Genomic DNA, 24,209 nt, shown 5'->3' with positions numbered 1-24,209 from the left:
TCTCATCACATTTGCGATGCTGAGAATCATTACCGCGGCTTTGTAAAAGGAGCACATAATATGTACTTATTGAATGTATAAGGCAGGGGTGTCCAATGTCAGTCCTCGAGGGCCGCAATCCAGTCGGGTTTTCAGGATTTCCCCAATGAATATGCATGAGATCTATTTGCATGCACTGCTTTCATTGTATGCTAATAGATCTCATGCATATTCATTGGGGAAATCCTGAAAACCCGACTGGATTGCGGCCCTCGAGGACCGACATTGGACACCCCTGGTATAAGGCAATATTGTCATCTTTAGAAGAGATATATGTTTATTGTTATCATATTTTTGTTTTTATAGATTGATCACATTTTATTATACATTTTATACTCCTGAGGCCAGCAGAAGCCAAAATATGGCCATGCTGTTTTTTATTGATAAGGTTTACTTTTTAAGTATGACTTTTAACTTTTTTTTCATGCCAATTAATTCTGAATTATTTATCATATTTTTTTATTTTTCCTTTTCTGGTTTTATTCTTGTTCTTCTTGGCTTCCTGTAAGGCCTTGCCTCTCCTTTTAACACACACTCATCACCTCCATCCAGTTACAGACTCACCCATTAAAAAGCACACATACAGACATCAAAGCATGCACTCTCTCCATGAAATCTGTCTTGGCTGTAGTTAGAGCATGAACTTTTCATCTTGGTTTTCATTCTAAGTGGTATTTTTTTGAGACATATCAGTTCCTCCTCTTTCTCTCTGTCAGCCAGGCTGTATCTACATCTAATTAGATGTGCCTCCCATAATCCACTTCTCTCACCCCCAGCTTGCAAAGATCAGACAGACCTATTTTCCATAAGGTCTGAATGGAATAGGAAAGTGAATGAAGAAGGGCAGGGTATAGGTCTACATTAGATTTCTACATGATTTATCAAAGCCTTTACATTTCTTTATTCAAGATCATGCTATAAGTAAATGAATCTGTACAGTAGATATCCCCTGCTCCTAGATAAGCTTCTGTTTCTGCTCTAGAAAATACCAGAGTACTGATGAAATAAATTTGTAAACCAATACCACCTTGCCTCTGCTTCAAAACCTTAGCAGGCTCTTCACCAATTTACCTATCTGAGCACCTTGAAATTGCTGGCCCCTCTCGTACTCGAAACACCTACCTGTTTTCCTTTCCCTCCCTGAAGGGCTGCCTCTACAAGAAATTCCTCGACAGATCCCTAGCATTTCAAGCGGGCAAATGGAATAAATGCCTCTCAACTCTCATCTCCAATTCCCCCCCCCCCCCCCCATCAAACATTCAGGAAGTTAATCAAAACCTACCTTTTTGACAAATTCCTCTGATTTATCCACCCTCTTCCTTGCCTCCTCCTCTGACCTCGACTCACCCCCAGACTCATCAACGCCGTATGTAACACTGCTATTTGTAACACCGCTGTACGTAACTTACAGCAAATGTAACTACTTTGAATATGTAACCTAGCTGCAAAAATAACTTTAATTTATGGTCTAAAATGTAAATGTAACATTACCGAAAATGTATCATTACTGAAAATGTAACTTCGCTGTAAATGTACAGTCTCTTCATCTGTTAACCGCATAGAACTTCCATGGTAATGCGGTATACAAGAATAAAGTTATTATTATTATTATTATTATTATTAATGCCAGATCAAGCATATCTTTAGAAGAAATTATATTAGAGACTATAGATCTCAAGTGCCCGCAGCTATTGCTGTTAAAACCAGTCTGGGCTAATAACCTATATGCAGGCTATCATTGGTCCAAAATGTCTCCTTTTGAGTTCTAATTTTTCATTTAATTTTTATTTTATATTAAGATCCTATTATTCCTTGAATATAATTGCCTCTAAGATCACTTACTAAATTAACTTATGCATATATACTTCTGCCCCTATTAGGGCCTCTTGCATATAATATTTGTATATAATACTTAGCTCGGGTGTAATTTTCTACCTGGCCTTCAAGAAGTAATAAGACGGAAGATCTCCGTTTTGCTCTCACGATGTAAAGAGAGCTTTTTCGGGGAAATTGATGTTTTGCGATTGCAAATACTTTTGAATTTTATTTTTTATTGACATTTCAATTACTTCACAAGAATCCTCTTGTTCAAGAAAAACAGAAAGAAAACATATAAAAGAAATTACATCACTAATGGTAATTAGTGATGTTGCAAATACTTTTAATACTGCCTCAGCATATTCTAGCCGTAAAGCAGGGGTAGGGAACTCCGGTCCTCGAGGGCCGGAATCCAGTCGGGTTCTCAGGATTTCCCCCAATGAATATGCATGAGATCTATTTGCATGCACTGCTTTCAGTGCATATTCATTGAGGAAATCCTGAAAACCCGACTGGAATACGGCTCTCAAGGACTGGAGTTCCCTACCCCTCCGTTAAAGGAAGCCTTCTGAAGCGCATTTCAGAAGGCTTCCTTTAATGGCTAGAATATGCCTGACCCTGGCCTTGGTTTCTTGAAACCAAATTCTTAAAGTTATACCTTTATCAGCATTTACCCCTCCCCTCCCCCCTTTAAAAAACCGTCACACAGTTTTTAGCACCGGCAAAAGCGGTAACAGCTCCGACGCTCACAGGAATTCTATGAGCGTCGGAGCTGTTACCACCGTGGCCGGTGATAAAAACCATGCTACGGTTTTGTAAAAGGGGGAGGGGGGGTTAATTACCAAACTTTTTTTTTGTTTGTTATAGGAGAAAAACAACTACAAGTGCCCAAAACACCCTCTTGCCCCAACCATGTATCTAAAATATCAATCTGGATCTGAGACTGTAAACAGAGGACTAGGCCATCCATTAAGTGTCAGCAGAAACACTTTAGGCTTTCAAAGCTGATTTCAGCCAATCTTTCTCTGCCAGGAAAACAGTAATTTTCTGTTCTCTTTTGATCGAAGTCCGGCACAAAATGTGAAAGGGCTCAGAACTCAATATTGGCGTACACGCCTTTTGAGATGGGTGATGGCCAAATGCGAGTTGTCTGGCTGCCTTTGTTATGCTAGAAGCGAGATTAACCAATGCACCTAACGTTTAAAGAGGTTGTAGCTAGGTGGCCTTGAGGTCAGAAAGAATAAAAAAAAATAATATCAAAAAGAAAGAGCTTTTTTCTAAAGCTTTTTTTTTTTTTTTTTCATATTGTGTTGACACGATTTGAAGCAGTCTATACTTTGAATTAAGTATTGTAGTTGATGTTCGTCCACTTCAATAAGTAGAAACAAATTTCAGCAAATATTTGTCCACTTCAATAAGTAGAAGCAAATTTCAGCAAATATAGGGGCCCTTTTACTAAGCTGTGCTAAAACGTGGCCAGAACTATCTCTAGTGTGGGGCTTTCCTTCACGCTGAGACCACATTTAGCGCAGCTGTAAAATGGCCGCATTTTTCATTTCCTCTATTAATGGCCACATGCTAATTTCCCCTTTAGCGTATGGCCATTAGGGTGGGAGCCCTTACCAACACCTACTTTCTAGGCAGAAGGGTTCATGCTTTAATCGGTTGTCGCAAGCCAATGTAGCTATGCTAACTGATTTGGCGCAGAACACACCTACTGCCCGCCCACATGCACCGCCCCAGCATTAAACATATAAAGTAATTTTATAGCATGGGAAGTGGGTCAGTATTTTTGTGAACAACCATGTACCGACCATGTAAATTATATGAGTGATTGCTCACACGCTCTGTTTGAAGGAACATAGAAACCCCTCCCCCAATCCCTCCTTTCCTCTAGGTTACTGGTTCCCAAACCTGGTCCTGGAGGAACCTCAACCAGTTAGGATTTCCACAGTGGAAGCAGTAGAGGCAGTGCATGTAAATCTTTCTCATGAATATTCATTGATATTCTGAAAGCCTGACTGGCTGAGGTGCCTCTAGGACCAGGTTTGGAAGCCACTGCTCTACGGTATCCATATTGAGGTCTTCAATCTCTTCTCACACACCTTTTGGCACAAGCCCCATATCATTTTGGTCATCTTCCTCTGAACCACCTGAAGTCTTTTGACATCCTTAGCAAGATCCAGCTTCCAAAATTGAACACAATACTTCAAATGGAGCCTCAACAATGACATGTACAGAGGCATTAGCACCTCCTTTCTTCTACTAGGTATTCCCCTCTCTATGCAACCTAGCATCCTTCTGATCACAGCCATAGCCTTGTCACATTGTTCTTTGCTTATTTATAATAAAACAGACATTAAAATAGCAAGTCGTCTCATATGGATGTTAATCTGGTTTAACTTGCTGTCTACTAATACAACCAATAAGAACATAAGATTTGCCACTGCTGGGTCAGACCAGTGGTTCATCGTGCCTAGCAGTCCACTCACGCGGTGGCCCTTAGGTCAGAGACCAGTGTCCTATTTGAGTCTAGCCTTACTTGCGTATGTTCTGTTCCAGTAGGAGCTTATCCAACCTTGTCTTGAATCTCTGCAGGGTGCTTTCCCCTATAACAGCCTCCGGGAGAGCGTTCCAGACCCTCCACCACTCTCTGGGTGAAGAAGAACTTCCTTACGTTTGTACGGAATCTTTTCCCTTCTAACTTTAGCGAGTGCCCTCTCGTTCTCTTCACCTTGGAGAGAGTGAACAGTCTCTCTTTCTCTACTAAGTCAATTCCCTTCAATATCTTGAATGTTTCGATCATGTCCCCTCTCAATCTCCTCTGTCCAAGGGAGAAGAGGACCAGTTTCTCTAGCCTCTTGTGGTACGACAACTCCCCCAGTCCCTTAGCCATTTTTGTCGCTCTTCTCTGGACCCTTTCGAGTAGTACTCTGTCCTTTTTCAGTGTTGGATGCAGTATTCCAGGTGGGAGCGTACCATGGCCCGGTATAACGGCATGATAACCTTTTCCAATCTGTTTGTTGAAGCTGAACTTTCTTCTCTCTCAGTATCCGGTTCTTTATTATTACTTTTCTCATTGTATAACAGTGCTTCAACTGGCACAATGTTTCACATTAGTGCCCTATATGCACTAGTGCTGCCCGATTTCTGATTCAAATCGGTTCATTTAAAAAATAAAAAATTGGCCTCGCCGATTCATTGAGCAACCCTCCTCCCCATGCTTTCAGCAAGAGCGGCAGCGCTGCCTCTTGCTGGCCGTCCACTGCTGTTGCCTGCCCCATGACATGCTCCTACCACACCTGTCATATCTTTGGCTGGATTCTAGGACCTGGCCAAAACCGGTCACGTCTAGCATTCTGCTATGGGACATAGGTGCCAGCTCTGTGGGTTCATCTAGTGACATGCCAAAGGGGGAGGGGGTATGGTCCACGTCGGGTGCAGGCAATATGAAGATACACTGAACAGTTTGCAGAGCCAGTCTAGAGGTGTGTGCCTATATGCCCTGTCCCCTCTGATGTCAACTTCCTATTCCAGGCTGTGGCATAGAAAGGGGGGGGGGGGGGGCGGGAGGGTGGACTGCATCAGGCACTATCTGGGTGGGGGGGGTGCTGTCACCTCCCCATCCCGCCCTGCCACAACACGCCAGGCTCACGCCATCCTTCTCCCCAACTCCATATCTCCGTAGATCTTCACTGGCCTGGTTCCCCTCTGAATCACTTCTTGGTCACGGCGTGAGCAACATGCTGGAGAAGCAACTTGCACTGGTGAAGATTTACAGAGGTACTGGGGGAAGGGAGAGCATGACTGGAGTGGGGGGGGGTGCAGGAAGGAGCAAGAGGCGTGGAAGGAGCAGTGGGATGAAAAGGAGGGCGTGGAGGGGTGCCTTTGCCACAGGCGCCTCCTACTTTTGCTATGTCACTGGTTCTAGGGCAGGAGACCAGCAGAGCCAATAGCTGTGCACCTGTAGATTGTGAATCCGACTGCACCCCCATATTTGAGGAAGAGGATGTTTTGCTTTGGGTGGCAACTAAGTTAGGTAAGCCACTGGGTGCAGCAGTTGCTTGTATGCTCCCAGCAAGAGCAAACTCCTTGACTTTGTCCTCAGAGGGGTAGTTTATGTTGAATTTAACACCTCAGTCATTTTTTAAACATAAGAACATGAGAATAACCATACTGGGTCAGACCAAGAGTCTCGCTAGCCCAGTATCTTGCTTCCACAGAGGCCAATCCAGGTAACGAGTACCTGGCAAAAACCCAAATAGTAGCAACATTCCATGCTACCAACCCCAGGGCAAGCCATAGGATGCTAGTACCTGATGTCTTAAATCTCAGAGGTTCTCCTCTAACTGGGACATGCCATGTCACCTAGGAGCTACACTTTAAAAAACAAACCAAACAAGATTAGAGTGCAAAATTAGATGACTGCGGGAAGCTAAGTGTTTAAAGATTCAATGCATGATGTTATAAATAATAAAATTGTTAATATTTGAGGTGCATCACTCAGAGATGGCTCATGGTAGCTACAGTTCTTTGGAGATCTTGATGAGATTCGTCTTCTGCAATGTTAATTAAAAATATTTTAAAACTTGCTTTCTGACAGCAACTAGTGCATGAATAAATTCAGTACACTACTGTCAAACTGAGAAGCACGTTCCTGTAATGCATACATTTTCAAAAGCGTGTGTCCTCCTACAGCCTTCATCAAAACCTCAGTCACGTTGGACAATAGCTCTAGCTGTTAATTGCCTTGAATTTCAGCATCAAGGATAAAGAACTCCTAATTGCCAACAGATTAATCCACTATGGAGGCAATAGTCATAGGGAACAAAATTTTAAACTTTTAAATTGGATCAAAAAGCCTTCTCGGGCTCCCATAATACCCTTGTGGCAAAGAAAGAATTTTGGATATCGGTAATGTAATTTGGAGAGAACTTATCCATATCCTGTCGGGGGATCATATTTCTTAGGTGCAGTGATGCATGAATAAAAGTACTATACGCCAGAATCCTTGACTGAGAAGAATGTTCCTGTGAAGCCACTGAAATCAGATCCCATTCAAAAGTCACTTCATTCATGAGAAGTGTCATGGTCTGGCCACAAGTGCATTTCCTGCTTTGCTTTTCTGGATTACCTGTGACAAGGCTAGGTTTTTTTTTCTCCATTGTCCAGCAACTGTGATGTGACTGAATTATATGCTGTACGTTTTCAGGCCAATAACTTCCAATGTATTTAAGTGTCACGTGAGCACATACCTAGCTTAGCCCTTCTAAAGTTAATTTTCCCCTTGCTGCCCGTTGTTATGGTTCACAGATATGCTTTATTATCAATCGTAACCTTGCTCTTTCATTTTGCATATAATTACAAATGAAACTGAAACACTGTCGCTGGTGATGCGTGAAAAGAGCCTGTCACAGGCAAATCTTAGCACCCGAGAGCTTTCAGCATCTACATTCATAAAATATAGCATTCATTCCTGCAAGTTCATTTCTATATTTTTGGGTGTACAAACCTGCACTGAAGCAGAGACCCAGAAATGATATCCTTAAACCCGCACGTAGAGTGTCTTCTGTACTGTTATCTGCACAGTAATAAGCCTAATTTTCCTTGTTCACATTAAATTTTTCATGCTGTTCTGTTCCTAGATGCAAATTCTTGTCCCTGTGCTCTGCCTTCATCCTCGGCACATCACAGACAGAAGAAATTATGGAGTCTTTCTACTAAGCTATGATGTGTCAGTAATGCAGGTTCGTGCAAAGATTTTCTAGCCAACACTCTTCTATCTATTTAAAACATTTATACCCCACTTTCCCATTTTCTGAACAAAAAATAAAGTCCAAAGTAGTATACAGCACTATAAAAACATTAAAAATAACAAACTACAATTAAAGGAAAGGGATTGAGACTTGTATACTGCCTTTTTGTAGTAATACAACCACACTCAAAACGATTTGCATATAGGTACTTCAAGCATTTTCCCTATCTGTTCCAGTGGGCTCAATCTATCTAATGTACCTGGGGAAGTGGAGGATTAAGTGACTTTCCCAGGGGTCACAGGGAGCAGCATGTAGCTCTAATCACTGCGCCACACTCTCCTCCAATACAATATCAGAAGTGAGCCAAGTATGGAACAATGAAGCCATTGTGACATCATAAGAACATAAGAACATAAGCAATGCCTCCACTGGGTCAGACCCGAGGTCCATCGTACCCAGCAGTCCGCTCACGTGGCGGCCCAACAGGTCCTGGACCTGTGCAGTAGCCCTCTATCTATACCCCTCTATCCCTTTTTCCAGCATGAAATTGTCCAATCCTTTCTTGAACTCCAGTACCGTACTCTGTCCTATTACATCCTCTGGAAGCACATTCCAGGTGTCCACCACACGCTGGGTAAAGAAAAACTTCCTAGCATTCGTTCTGAATCTGTATCCTTCCAACTTTTCCGAATGGCTGGCCCGGAACGTCCTCTCTGACGACAGAATTGATGTTGGGAAGAAGGCTTCTGGGCCACGATTAGCAGCAGCAGGGAGGTAAGCAGTGGCGGCGGACCGGGTTTGTTTGTTTTTTTAATCGGGCGCTGAGGGGAGGCTTTTATTTTTGCGCAGCAGGGAGGGACAGGAAGCAATCGCCTGTCCCGTTGTCCCTGCGCACAGCTTCGGGATGCTGTCCCTGTAAACTGGACATTTCGGCATCCCGAAGCTGTGTGTGGGGACAACGGGACAGGGAATCCCAAAACGGGACGGTCCCATTCAAAACGGGATGTATGATCACCTTACCCATAGTCCTAGTATTTTTGGAAAGAGTGAACAAACTTTTCACATCTACCCTTTCCAGTCCACTCAGTATTTTATAGACCTCTATCATATCACCCCTGAACCGTCTCTTCTCCAAGTTGAAGAGCCCTAGTCGCTTTAGCCTTTCCTCATAGGGAAGGTGTCCCAAACCTTTAATAATTTTCATCACCCTTCTCTGTGAAGCACGCAAATGCATTCAGAGTAATGTATTATTGTACAAGTGCTATAACACAGCCTATATTGAACATTGTAAGATATGTTATTCTTATTCCAGTAAAGTTAACAATATCTCATGAGGTGTTCATTTTCAGTTGATGCTCCCAGGGAGTAGCTTAAAAGGAAAGTTAAATAGTAGCTCTCCCATCCCCTAATCTCTTTTTAACAATAAGGAGCAAGGGAGCATTTTCTTATTTGGAAGTCTGAACCCTGGCGACAGGACTATGAAACTACCACTGGGGACATTAAGACTGCCTTTGTTGAACAGGGAACAGTAGGCACAGGAGCAACTGGGCATTGCTCCTGCACCCGCAAGAGCCCAAGGATCACCATTGAATGCCAGAGAGGGGATACAGATTTGTAATAGGGATTCAATGTTGGGGTTGCGGAGAAATCCATCAAGTTTTAAATGTGGATTAGTGGAGGGGGTCTATTTGTTTTACTTTCAGTTGCCCTTTTAAAAGATGGCAGGCATGAACTGGGTCTCACCATCTTTCCATTGCCCGGATCAATAATGGGCAATGTTCCCAGCAAAGAAGTTTATCATGGGATTCGCTAACATGCACTAAAAAAATGTTGTTGTGGTTTTGTAAAAGGGAAGGAGGATTAAATATTTCCTGTGGTAAACAGCACATAAATGCAGCATTTTATTGTGGTTAGAAAGCAACCAGGAAGTGACATCAGATGGAGAGCTGAGACCAGCTTGAGCAGCAGGTAGGGGACCCACAGCTATACACCACTCCATAAAATGCATCTAAATGCAATGGCGCCTACCGTAGTTTGAAGGTGGGTGAGCAGAATCTGGACAGAGTGCCCAATTACACACATAAATCACACAATATTACATGGAGTCAATATTCACTGGTCATTTTCAGTGGTATTTAACTGGTTAGTTTTGCTGAAAATAACCGGATGATGCCAAACTCAAAATTGGCTATTCTGGGGGCATTCTGGGGGTGAAGTCAGCACTTGGCCAGTTAAGTGCTGATATTCAGCAATTTTTTAACCACATAATTAGGACCAATGCAGTCTTTATGCAGTAACCCAGAGCTGAATATTTCACTTCACTGGCAATATGTTAGCTGGCTCTGCAAACCTGGAAATCCAATGCCAGTGACCAGACATGGCTTGGCATTGATTTTCCGGGTTTAGAGTCAGTGACGGTCAGCAAAATGCTGATCACCACTGGCTGAATATCGATGGACCCCCAACATCTCATCTTATAGTCTAAGCATGAGCTTTACACCTGGTCTATGACAGCGGTCATGCTTCAAATATATGAGGTCAATATTCAAAGTGATTTAACTGGGGCAAGAGAGGCTCCTAGCTGGTGAAATCATTTGTGGGGGGTTATCTGCTGATTTTCAGCAGCACTTAACCAGTCATTGTTGCTGAAAACGAGCAGCCCTTTTACTGGGGGTACACTAAGCCCTAATACAGGCTTGGCGTGCTAAAAACAGTTCGTACCACAGGGCACACTAAAGTGTTAGTATTTTTGCTGGTCCTGCATGCTAATAGGAAAATGGGCTTAACACATAGGAAAGTCCTGCTATGCCCATTTTTTTTATTACAAGGTACAGGGGATGGGACTTGATATACTGCTTTTTTCTGTATGGTTACAATCAAAGTGGTTTACATATGTTAGACAGGAACTTATTTTGTACCTGGAGCAATGTTAAGTGTTAAGTGACTTGCCCAGAGTCAGAAGGAGCAGCAGCACGAATTGACTCAATCACATACCCCATTCAACCCACTTCAAAACCTCTGGGAATGACGATAGACAGATGCTGCACCATGCAACCACAAATCAACAAAACAATACAGAAATCATTCGCGGTCATGAGAAACCTAAGGCAAGTTTGAAAATTCTTCAACAGAAAACAATTCCAGCTCATTGTCCAGTCCCTAGTCCTAGGTCTCCTTGACTACTGCAACATCCTTTATCTCCCCTGCCCCGCAACAATGATAAAATGACTACAAATAGTACAAAACATAGCCCTGAGACTAATCTATTCACTAAGAAAACACGACCACATCACTGAGGCATACCTCAACTCACACTGGCTCCCAATTCAAGCAAGAATACTATTTAAATTCGACTGTCTATTATTTAAATCCATATATGGTGACATCCCAGCCTACTTAAACAACCACCTAATCCAAACTACCACAACCAGACATAGGAGAACCCAGACACCATTCACATACCCTCCAATCAGAGACGTCAAATGGAAAAAACTGTACGATGGCCTTCTAGCCACACAGGCAGCAAAACTTGACCACCAACTCTCCAATCTACTAATCGCAACCCCAGACTACAAAACTTTCAGAAAAGAAATAAAAACCCTGCTATTCAAGAAATCCATGAAGACTAACTAACACCGTATGAAACATTTCAATCCTCTGAAGCAACCCACTCTACTCTGTAACACCTCTGGACATGTCCAGAAATCCTCTTCTGTAATCTGATTTGAACCCCAAGGTAATGGTGGAATAAAAATCACTAATGTAATTCTGAGAGTGCTGAGGTAGCTGCTCTAACCACTAGGTTACTCCTCCGCTCTAGCATGCTACACTGTGTTAAAAAAGAATAGGCCTTTACTAAAAAAAAAGTCCTGTAGTGGCTATTTTGTGAGTGTGTCAAGGACAGAGTCAACACTTATGCGGTTAATTGCCGCTATTCAGCGCTTAACTGCCTAAATTAATTGGACAAATCAGACTGCATAAAATTCAGTCCTATCTGTCCAGTTTCTCTTAGGTAGTTATGTGCTGAATATCGCACTTAATTGCATAAGGGATAGCTGGCTGCACATATGCAGATATAGCCCAGAACTGAATATACTGTATAGGACTTGTGTATCATCAGTTGCTTAATTATTTGGAGCAACATGATATATTATATGATTCTCAATCTCTTTAGCACAGAAACAGTTATTGCATCGTTAATGAATGTTATATGTATATCAATTATTTAGTAGGATACAGGGAGCGCTTATTATGCAATTTGATCTTAGCAGTGGTTTTTTATTTTTACTTGATCATTCCATTCTTTCATCCTGTTTAGTTGCAACTGGTTTGACTCTTAATTGGTTGTTTTATTTTTTGTTTTGTTTTTTGGGTGGGGGGGGAATTCATTTACTCGCTCCCATCAGGTTTGTCAGAATGACAAGCTTTCTGCTGTCCGGACCACTAAATGCGGGCTTCCACAGGGCTCCCCGCTGTCACCTCTTTTATTTAATATCTACTTAAGTTCTTTGGGGAGTCAATTAGCTTTGATAGGTGTGAAGTGTTCTAGTTATGCAGAGGATATTACTGTCATTCTTCCAGTCTCTACATTACCATCTAAAGAAATTGAAAGCATTGTTGAATTAATTAATGTTATTGAAAAATGAATGATGGATTTTAGATTAAAACTGAACCCTTGGAAAATCAAGTACTATTTATGCAAATTGTTCAAATTTGAATGAAGATAAATAATATTGTTATTAGGGTTAAATCCTTCATATTAATTCTACTATTAAAATCTTAGGAGTGATGTTAGATCAGAAATTAACCATGGAAGCTCAAGATGATGCTGGCGTAAGAAAGGGATTTGCTGCTCTTTGGAGATTAAGGTCTGTTCGTTCTTATTTTGATACCCTTTCATTTTTAATTTTATCTCAATTATTGATATTTAGCATTTTGGATTACTGTAATCTTGTGTATCTTAAGTGTCCTCAAAAGCATTACAATCGACTTCACATTCAAAATTCAGCTGTTCGCCTTATTTTTGGTTTATCCAAGTTTTATCCAAGTTTATTAAATGATTTGATTAATCGCCTACTCTACATTCAAGGCGATGTACAAAATAAAACAAATAATTATAAACATAGGTAAAATATTATATAAATGGACAAGATTACAAAAGACAAACACAATATAAAAAAAATTAAGTTGGTACTAATTATATCGAAACAATGGGAAAATTCATTAATGGTTACATTCTATATTAAATTCCAGATACAAAGGTAAAAACATAGGGGGGGGGGAGAAAAAAAAAAAAAAGATAAAAATAATAAAAGATTATTCACTAAAAGCATCATTAAAAAGGAAACTTTTAAGCTTAATCTTAAATTAAAAAGTTTGATCATTTGTCATCGCATCATAGACAACTTCATTGTTCAAATTTGGTTGCTTTTGTTTATAAGGCCTTATATGGCATATTACCAAATTATTTGATGAATGCATTTGATTTTGCTGCTACTACCCGTACTGTGAGAAGTAATTTTGTTTTTTTCTTTTCCCTCTCTTCAAGGCAGAATGTGTCGAGTTTATGTTGGAAAGTTATTATCTTTCTAAGCAGCTCAGTTGAGTCAGGAGTTGCTTCCAATTGTTAGGTCTTTCTCATCATATATGCAATTTAGATGCAAATTGAAAACCTATTTCTATAGTAAATGTATATGTGTTCTTCTATACTAGTATTCTACGAAGGAAAGTAGGCACCTAATTTCCTTTGTAGAAAAGACTCTACACTTCTCCCTCCGTATTCGCGGTTTCGATTACTCACGGTTTTTAGCTTGCTGGCTCTTCCACCCCCCCTCCCCCTCCCCAATTACATCAGCTTACATAGAGAAATCGCTGATCCCAAGCGTTTACAGAGAAAATCGCCGATTCCCAGCACTTTCTTCACCGTGTTTTACCTCTCCTTCAGGAACAGGCCAGGTCTCCCGCCATGTTATTCATGGTTTCACCATATTCACAATGGTTTTTAATAGAAAACCACGAATAACATATAAAAAAAGTTATTCACGATTTTTCTGTATTCGCGGGTTTGTTAATCCCCTATCACAGCGAATACGGAGGGAGAAGTGTATATAAGTGCCTTCTTGGTTCCATAAATATAGGTGCTCCTTTACAGAGTAACCCTCTCAGTAGGTGAAACAACACATGCTGAGGGTACTGGCGCGACCGTAAAAGTACATACTAAGTCGCACACTCAGAATTGGGTGCTGGATACAATTGATGCTAAGTGCAATTCTATAATGGGTGCCAGACTTAGGCCTGCTGAAGCCTGGTGTAAATGCTGGTGCCCAAGGTGGGCATGCTGTGCACATCCTTTGAGAACCCCCCTGACATGCCCATGCTCCCTTTTTGAGTTGTAGAGGATAAGTAGCATCCTACGGGGAGCCATATCTACCCATAAATCCAAATCGGTGCTAATTAATACAGATTATTGGCTGCTAGCACTCAATTGCTTATTAATAGTTCATTAGCCAATTAAAATGCGTGTGCATCTCAGCAGCGCGTCCAGTTCTGGGTGTCATATGTAGAATCTAAGGGTAACTGTTTACTGCACTTTAGAGACACAGAGATATTTGGGTTAAGGATGTATTTTTCTGTATCCATTTTCATAATTTGGCCATGAAAGGCAATATGCCGGTGGCCCTTTTGAAGCTTCCAAAAAGGTCTTAAACTTGAAAAAAAAAGAAATCAAGACAATTTCTGATGTACTCACCAAAGGAGGAAAACATGTAACAACTTCCTCTAGTTCTGGGTCCGTTACCACTGACAACTTTCAGGACTGGTGGAAGTTATTATGTATCACCAGCTGGTTGTATGCCCCTGACGCAGCCTAGTTGGCGAAACATGTCCACATTGAGCACTACTTCCTGGGATCATTGAATAAAACACCTTTTCTTCATATAGTCTACTTCTTGTCTTGTTTCCACATTGGATCTAGTAGATCGGCTGCCTTCTTGTTTCCTTATCCTTAGAAAAAATTGGTCTCCTCTTTGTAGTTATTGCCAGTTTAATAGATGCACAAAATAATGTGTGATATATTCTTGAATTATTGTACAAGAAACTGCAAGATCTTCAGGAATTAAAAGGCAGATGCAGTGCTTACGTAGCTCATTAATTTTAATGATTAATGTCCTTTCCTATTAGTTTATTTTTCTCCATGCTCACCGAAAACCACGGCCATGCTCCATTTCTGCTACTTTGCAGATACACAGGCAAGCAAAAGATATGTGCCAGCCTAATTAGCCTAATGTGGGACGTTCCCAAATCCATCTCCAGGTAAATCTTCATCCAGCATTAGATTAATTGATATCATGAAGGAGTAAAAAAATCATCAGATGTCAATGGTGCCAGATGAAGGTGAAGAAATTTAAGGTTGGATTCATAAGGAATGATCACCAATGAATTTTGTCTTTGTCTTCCTGGAACTGACCAAATGAAGAGTAATTATGCTGGATAAAAAAATTTCTGAGCAATTTTATAAAGCAAGCAGCACAATTATGCACCAATCACACAAATATTTGATTAGAATACTGACATCTATGTATGTATGGCAAAATTTCACCAAAGCACTGCTCTGTGAAAATGCATTATTTTATATAACATGTATAGTAAAACCTTGGTTTGCGGGCATAATTCGTTCCAGAAGCATGCTTGTAATCCAAAGCACTCGTATATCAAAGCAAATTTCCCCATAGGAAATAATGGAAACTCAGACGATTCATTCAACCCAAAAACATGAATACATAATACTATACATTCTTGTATTGCAAGACCTCGCTCATTTAGAACAGTCACTACAATCCTGCAGTGTCAGAGAGAGAAGAACCATCAGCTCAGTTGTGATGATGTGACGCGTGTATACTGTATGTACTCTTTTTGCAAAACATTGCTTATATATCAAGTTAAAATGTAATAAGATGTTTTGCTTGTCTTGCAAAACACTTGCAATCCAAGGTTTTACTGTATTTTATAGGTAAATGTAGACATTGACGGAGTCTGGGCAAAGAATAGGGATTCACACACATGTCGTTTACAACTGTGGTTTTCAGCCCAGTCCTCAAGGACCACCTAAGCGGTCAGATTTTCAGGATATTCACAATGAATATGCATGAGAAGTATTTGCATGCAATGGCGGAAGTACATGCTAATGGATGTCCTGAAAACCCTACTGGCCATGTGGTCCCTGAGGGCTGGGTTGAAAACCACTGAGTTACAGAATAATATAAATGGCATAAGTTAGAAACATAGAAACATAGAAATAGACAGCAGATAAGGGCCACGGCCCATCCAGTCTGCCCACCCTAATGTCCCTCCCCTACCTTTGCCCTGTGAATAGATCCCACGTGCCGATCCCATTTGGCCTTAAAACCAGGCACGCTGCTGGCCTCAATCACCTGCAGTGGAAGACTATTCCAGCGATCAACCACCCTTTCAGTGAAAAAGAACTTCCTGGTGTCACCTCGTAGTTTCCCGCCCCTGATTTTCCACGGATGTCCTCTTGTTGTCGTGGGGCCCCTGAAAAAGAAGATATCTTCCTCCGCCTCGATGCGGCCCGTAAGATACTTGAACGTCTCGGTCATGTCCCCCCTCTCTCTGCGCTCCTCGAGCGAGTATAGCTGTAATTTGTCTAGCTGTTCTTCATAAGCGAGATCCTTGAGTCCCGAGACCATCCGGGTGGCCATTCTCTGCACTGACTCCAGCCTTAGCACATCCTTTCGATAATGCGTTGTGTGATTATTTCCAGCACTTAAGTACATACGGCAGCTGTGTGGCAGGCGCAGGTGCTCGTGGTTTGCTAGTATTTTATAAAGGAAATTAGATGCATACCAGCAGGGGTTTCTCAATCCATTTCTCAGGACACACCCAGCCAGTCAAGTTATCTGGATATCCACATTGAATATGCATAAGGTGAATTTGTGTGCACTGCTTCCATGGTATGTAAATTTCTCTCATGCATCCTGAAAAACCTCACTGGCTTGGTGTGTCTCAAGCACTGGATTGAGAATTGCTGCTTTATAGACTAGGGCAGGGGTAGGCAATTCCAGTCCTCGAGAGCTGGAGCCAGGTCAGGTTTTCAGGATCTCCACAATAAATATGCATGAGATAGATTTGCATCTCAAGGAGGCAGTGCATGCAAATCCATCTCATACATATTCATGGTGGAGATCCTGAAAACCTGACCTGCCTACCCCTGGACTAGGGGAACAATATTTGAACATAAGAATTTGCCTCCACTGGGTCAGACAAGAGGCCCATCACGCCCAGTAGTCCACACCCGCGGTGGCCCATCGATCCCTTTTTAAAGATAGGTGTGACATTCGCTAGCTTCCAGTCCTCCGGTACCTCCCCAGTGTGTAAGGATAGATTACAGATTTGTCGGAGTGTGTCCGCTATTTCCATCCTCAGCTCTTTTAGTACCCTTGGGTGGATTTCGTCCAGGCCCGGTGATTTGTCACTTTTCAATCTATCTATCTGTCGGAGGACATACTCATAGCTTACCTTTAAGGTCTCCAGTTTTTCATCTTGATCCCCACTTATGGTCTCCTCGGGTTCTGGTACATTGGAGGTGTCCTCGCTTGTGAAGACCGATGAGAAGAACCGGTTTAGCCTATCGGCTACCTCTTTTTCCGCTTTAACCTCTTTAACCACTCCCTCTTTAACCACTCCATCATCTAACAGACCCACCTCCTACCTCGCTGGTTGCTTCCTTTTCACGTATCTGAAGAACGCTTTGAAGTTTCTTGCTTCCCCAGCCAGCCTCTCTTCATATTTTCTCTTTGCATTTCTAACCACTCGGTGACATTCCTTTTGGTGTTTTTTGTGTTCCTTCTGGTTTTCCTCAGTTTCAGTTCCATTTTCCATTTTCAGAAAGACACTTTCTTGTCACCTATCGCCTTCTTTACTTCTTTTGTTATCCATACCGGGTCTTTTGTTTGATTTTTTTTTGCACCCCTTCCTAAACCTGGGGATGTACAAGTTTTGTGCTTCTTGCACCATGTCCCTGAGAAGGGACCAGGCTTCCTCTATGGTCCCCATCTTTCTAGAGCTGTTTCCGAGTTTCTTTCTCACTATTTTCCTCATAGCATCGTAGTTCCCTTTCCTGAAGTTGAGCGCTGTCGATGCGGTTCTCTTCACCCTTGAGGTCCCTACTTCTAATTTATACTGGATCATGTTGTGATCGCTGTTACCTAGTGGCCCTACTACTTCCACCTCCTTTGCGGGTCCCCCTAGCCCGTTGAGGATTAGGTCGAGAGTGGCGTCCCCTCGCGTTGGTTCCTTCACTAGCTGTTCCATGAAGCAGTCCCTCACAGCCTCTAGGAATTCCTCTCCCCTTGCGCAGTTGGAGTGTCCAATACTCCAGTCAATCCCCGGGTAGTTGAAGTCCCCCATCACCATCACAATTCCGCTTTTGCACTCCCTTCACAATTCTGCTTCCAGGTCATGGAGGTTTGCTTCTGGTTTTCCAGGTGGGCGATAGTACAGTCCCATTTTGTGTCAGCTCCATTTTTCCCTGTTAATTTGACCCATACTGATTCCAATCCATCCGCTTATGCTGCCGTATCCATCCTGGCCAAGTGGATGGAGTCCTTTACATATAGTGCTATTCCCCCACCCTTCTTGCAAGTCCTGTCTCTCCTATAGAGTTTGTACCCTGGCAGTACCACGTCCCATTTGTTGTCCTCTGTCCACCATGTTTCTGTGATTCCAATTATGTCTAGGTCCTCTCTTTTGGCCATGATCTCCAGTTCTCCCATTTTGGTCCTTAGGCTCCTTGCATTGGCGTATAGGCAATTTAAGTCCCGGTTCTTTTTTACCCTTGCTGCCAACTCCTGACATTCGCTTTGATCCTCCTCTCCCTGTGGTGCGTCTTTTTTGTCCTGTAGTTGGCTTTTAGGTTCTTCCCAGCATTTTTCATGCTCCTGCTGTTTCCTCTTCTTTTTGATCTCTATTTTCACTTGGTCCTCTTCCCCGCATTTTTCCCGTTCAGTATCTTTATTGGATACTCTTGTCCGAAGCGTCAACATCAGGTCAGCTGTCGGCTTTCCCCTTCTCCTTAGTTTAAAGCCTTCTCTATTTCTCTCTCGACGTTATTCGCCAGCAGTCTCGTCCCTGCTGCGCTCAAGTGTAGTCCATGGCCAGGAGAGACTCTAGACTTTTTAAATCACTTGTCTGAGGCTAATTGGGCATTTTCAGTGGCACTTAACTGGATAGCACCACTGAAAATGCCCAGTTAGTGCTCAAGCTGAAACCAGCTATTTGGGGGGCATTCCAGGGGTGAAGTCAGCACTTAGATGATTAAGTGCCAATATTCAGCATTTAACCAGTTAAGATAGCCACATAAATAGGAACTGTATAAAGATCAGTTCTATCTTTATGCAGTTCTTCATAGTTGGTTAAGTGACGAATATCGCATGTTATATCTGGTTCCCTATACCTGGAAATTTGATGCCGATGCCTGAACATGGCTCAGTATTGAATTTCCAATTTTAACGCCATCGGCAGTCAGCATAAGGCTGATCACTACCAGCTGAATATCAGACCCTTGATGTCTATGGGTACCCAGTTATAGAATTTCTCCCTATATAATCCATGTAACCAACTCATTTTCACTTTTGCAGGCTGTCTTAGACCCTGCTGTAAAGATCTTATGTGCTTATCCTAGACTTTCTAGAATTCTCTCACTGCTTTTGCCTCAGCTTAGCAGGGTTTAAAAAAAGCTTGCATAATTTCCTAACAGAGAAGTCCATAGGCCATTATTAAGATGGCTTGGGGAAATCTACTGCTTATTTCTAAGATAAACAGCATACAATCTGTTTTACTACTTTGGATCTAGCTAGGTTCTTGGGGCTTTGGTTGGCCACTGTTGGAAACAGGATACTAGGATGGATCGACCTTCAGTGTGTCCCAGTATGACAATTCTTATATTCTTATGTTCCTCTTCTGGAAGACTATTGCATTTAGCAAAGAAACATTATTTAATATTATTTATTTTAGTACAGTATTTTATTTTATTTAAAAGGCTTGTAGTCTGCCTACAAATTAAGTGGATTACAACCATACATACAAGATAGTAAACAAACATAGTAACATTAAAAAAACACAAACAAAATTTACCCTTCAGTCTATTTCATTTTCAGGTCAAGTGTTCTGTTTGTAAAGGAAGGAGTAGCCTAGTGGTTGTGGGTTCAAACCCTGTGCTGCTCCTTGTGACCCTGGATAAGTCACTTAATCCTCCATTGCTCCAGGTATGCTAGGAACAATGCTTATGCATCTGAATGAAAAACTGCTTAGACAACCTCCCTTGATAGGCAGTATATAAATAAACTTGGAAACGTTGCCCAGTGCCTTGCTGACTCAGTATGGCATCCTTGCAAATGTGACGTGTCAGCAAATATTTTCTCTCTCTATTCTGCCACGAAAAACGTTTATCATCTGCACAGATTCTTTATTCTCTCCATTACTATTCACTGAAATCTCAAAAATACTTTGGTTTGCTTTCCATTTGAAGTAAATCAGCTGTATGTCCATTCCCTTATGAGATTATTACTCCTAGGTTCTGGCAGGAAAGCAAAAACACAGCTGGTGAGGTAATAAATGCACCACAGTACCTCGGCTCAAAGCAAACCTTTCAAACCCACTGGTAGAGCAGCAGATGAGTTTCATTCTTTTATTGAATGAAGCTTGCACTGTTTGGGGGATAGCGATTTCTTCAAAGTACAACATTTAATAGCGTTTCTTTACCCCAGGACAAGCAGGCAGCATGTGGGCGATGTCATCCAAGGAACCTGGCACAGACCGTCCAAAGTGAACTGTCTCTTTAAAACTGAAAAGACTGTCCCTACCACGTAAGCTTGCAAATAAATGGCACATCAAGCAATCGAGAAGGGGGCGCACATGGGGGAGGAGCATAGACAGAATGTAGGAGTGTCACTCATCAACGTGCACATCTTATAGGATACTATCAGATGCACGCGTTGATTGACAGATCTAGGCACGACTTCCTATGCTTGCCATTAGCTTGGCATAAGTGGGCATGCCTTCTTTTTGGCTCACCTATGCAGGCTTGCTCTGGTATTTTGCAATGGCATCAGGGTGCCCCGACGCCTTTACAGAATTGGCATTCCTCACGCTGCATTGAGGCACCAACAAAAAAAGCCAATTTACAGAGGTCAACTTATGAGCATAACTCTCAAAGTTATAAGCATAAATACTTTGAAAATTGTGCCTCTATATACTAAACTGCATTAAATTGTTGCATTTTCTGGACCTAATTCAGTAAATGGAGACCAAAGTTAGTTGTTGGAAAGATCCACGCTAAACTTGTGTTCTATAAAGAGCAATCCACTCCAAGTGCCCTTTATAGAATAGTGCACGGTGCCAATTCCAGTGGCCAACTTTGGGTGTAAGGACATACACCTGCTGAAACCTGTTGTAAATCCTCATGTCCAACGGATGGCAGTTGGGTACGCAAAGGGCCCTGTTCTATAACATTGGACTTAGATTTTTGGAATGCCCCTGACCCAGCCTTGGCCATGTCCCCTTTTCAGTTGCATGTGAAACAATTTAGATGCAGGCAGATCCATGTACAAAATATAATTAGTGCCAGCTAACGTCAATAATTGTTAATGGCTTTATAACTAATTAGAGGTGATAGGCTCGGGAGTCATCTAAGGAAATACTTTTTTTTACAGAAAGGGTGGTAGATACGTGGAATAGTCTCTCAGTAGAGGTGGTGGAGACAAAAACTGTGTCTGAATTCAAGAAAGCGTGGGACAGGCACGTGGAAACTCTTAGAGAGAGGAGGAGATAGTGGATGCTGCGGATGGGCAGACTGGATGGGCCAATTGGCCTTTATCTGCCATCATGTTTCTATAACCATAAAGTTCTATGACTTCACAATGCAAGTGTTAAGAGCCTTAGCCTATAGGGAGAGGAGGAAATAGTGGATGCTGTGGATGGGCACACTGGATGAGCCATTTGGCCTTTATCTGTCATCGTGTTTCTACGTTTCCAAAATGCCCCCACGAACTTTGGACACACAATGGCCATAAATGTCACTGCAAGTCATCCAGTTCAGCAACTCTCCTTCTCTCTTCCCTTTTCTCTCCCTCCTATCCCATGGATACTGAACTGCAGGCAGAGAGACAGAAGGAAGGGAGAGATGCTAGACAGGAATTTTGGTACCCTTTATAACTTGTGCCCTGGGCTAGTGCCTTACCTGGTCCATAAGTTGAGCCAGCCCTGTGTGCATGTGTCTGCACTTAGCAGCCAATTAATACTCTGAATTTTATTATAATGTGATTTGTGATTCTTATGCACACTCCAAAATTGTTGTCAATAATCAACTAGGTGGGAGTAGAGGTCTGCACGGGAACGGGGATTGCGGGAATCCCGCAGGTCCCGCGGGGGTCCAGCGGGAATCTCCCCTAACCCACGGGACTCCCACGGGGACCCCCCTCTAGCCAACGGGACTCCCACGGGGATGGAAGGCTTTGGAAGCAGGGTTCATCCATATAATATAATGGACACGTTAGCCTTAGTATAAGAGGGGGTTTATAAGTTAATTACCTGAACAGAAAACAAAAAAAGGGTTCCACTAGAGAGATTCCACAAGGAAAACAGCAGCGCAAACACAAAAGAAACTGTGGAATTGATGATCCTGTCAGAAGTAATTGCTGCTTTTTATGGGGACGGGCGGGGATGGAGGTAATTCCTTGCGGGGATGGGTGGGGACAGAGAGGATCCTCGTGGGGACGGGCGGGGATGGGTGGGATTTCTGTCCCCGTGCAACTCTCTAGGTGGGAGGTGAACAGGAAGGATTCTTCCCATCAAAGCAGAGCCTTGTATTACCTGCAGCCCTCGGACTGCAATCTTGCAGTAACGAAGACGGCAAACACGCATCTGCATTGAATCTGTCTTGACCAAGTTCACAGAACTTGGTGAAAGACCGCAAACTGGTTCGTGGTGGGCCTCAGTCCTGGCAATTTCGATCCAGTTCATGTATTGACGGTAGCTATGAAACTTCAAGTTGAATCAGTTGTGAGGTTTGATCCAATTTAAACCAACTGAGGTAACAGCAAAAGCCATGCATATGTTTACTTACTGTCTGTCCTTAAGGGGACATGAAGCTGCATATATATTTTATTATGTGAACTGTATTTTTGCATTAATTATGTAACTAGATTTTATATGTGATGAAGGGCACCCTGCGTTCTGTAGCGTTTTCCTGCATCAAACTACCAGGGGTTCCTGGTGCTTCCCTCCTCAGGTTGGATGAAAAAGCGTAATGAAATTGATTTTTTCCTCCCACTGCTTTTGTTTGTTTATGGCTAGCTCTTATTCCCTGAATCTGGTTTTTATTGTAACCTTTCTATTGCAATTTCTTCTTGAAATTCTTTCTGAATTTCTTTCTGGCTGTTCTTTTAGGAGTGTGGTGAGGGGAAATAATGTTGAACTTGCTGGATTTTGATTTCTCTTGTCTTGTTGAACTTTACTTTCCTCCCTAGCAAGTCCACAGCTCAAAAAGATTTCCCAGATCTGACATTGCGCAGAGGAGCCTGGAATCATCTGGCAGTTTAGGAAAACATAGGAGGAAAGAGTCAAATCAGGCAGCTCTTCCTTTGTCTGTGTTGCTCTGAGTTATGTGTGACCTTGACACATTTAGGTGTGCACATAACTGCAGATGTGTAAATTTAAGGTACACCGATACCATGTTACTCTAGATTGAGAAAACCAATGTTGGTGGTGGAATACTGCAAAACCTTGCTCCACCACCAAATGGGAAATGGGACTGGGTAAAACATGGACTTCAACTGTGTGCCCTTAAAAATCAGCTTCCCTCACTTTTGACAGCTGTGGTTTCCAGCTTCGATTTGACTGATGGACCTAGAGGTACTTTTTCCAGACCATGATGGCTCTCCCCTGCAAGTTGACTTACCTTGGTTTGGAACCCAGATCCCCAGGCTCTCAGGTAGCTATGCTAGCCTCTAGGCTACCTCTCTGCCTTATGAAGCTCTACAGTTTTGGCCCTTAGTCTCAGCAGAGGTTGAAGATCTGTCAATTAAAACTTTTAGAGCCATTAATCTTGGAACAGAAGCAGATCCTTGGGGTCTGCAGGAACGTTTGCACATCATTAAAAATCTGCTTCTCTGAGTTTTGACTGCTCCCTTTGTGATTTCAATTTCATTCTGATGGACCTTAAAGTGTTATCCTCTTGCAGACCCCATGGATCTGCTTCCGTTCCAAGCTTAGCTACAGGGGGAAGCAATCAGAAACCGTAGCTGTCAAAAGGAGAGACGAAGACTTGGGGGGGGGGGAATGGGGTGAGGGAGTCATTGAGATCCATGAAGGTAGATCTGTGTGGTCTGCAGAGGGGTAACACCTTAAGGTCTGTTAGAATGAAACTGAAATCACAAAGGCAGCAGTCAAAATCCAGAGAAGCAGATTTTTTATGATGTTCAGTCACCCCTGCAGACACCATGGATCTGTTTCCCTTCCAAGCTTAATGGCTCTAAAAGTTTTAATTGAGGAATCCTCAACCTCTGCTGAGACTAAGGGTCA

This window comes from Geotrypetes seraphini, chromosome 13 (genome assembly GCF_902459505.1).
Source record: "Geotrypetes seraphini chromosome 13, aGeoSer1.1, whole genome shotgun sequence".
NCBI lineage: Eukaryota > Metazoa > Chordata > Amphibia > Gymnophiona > Dermophiidae > Geotrypetes > Geotrypetes seraphini.
This window is presented reverse-complemented; position numbering follows the sequence as displayed.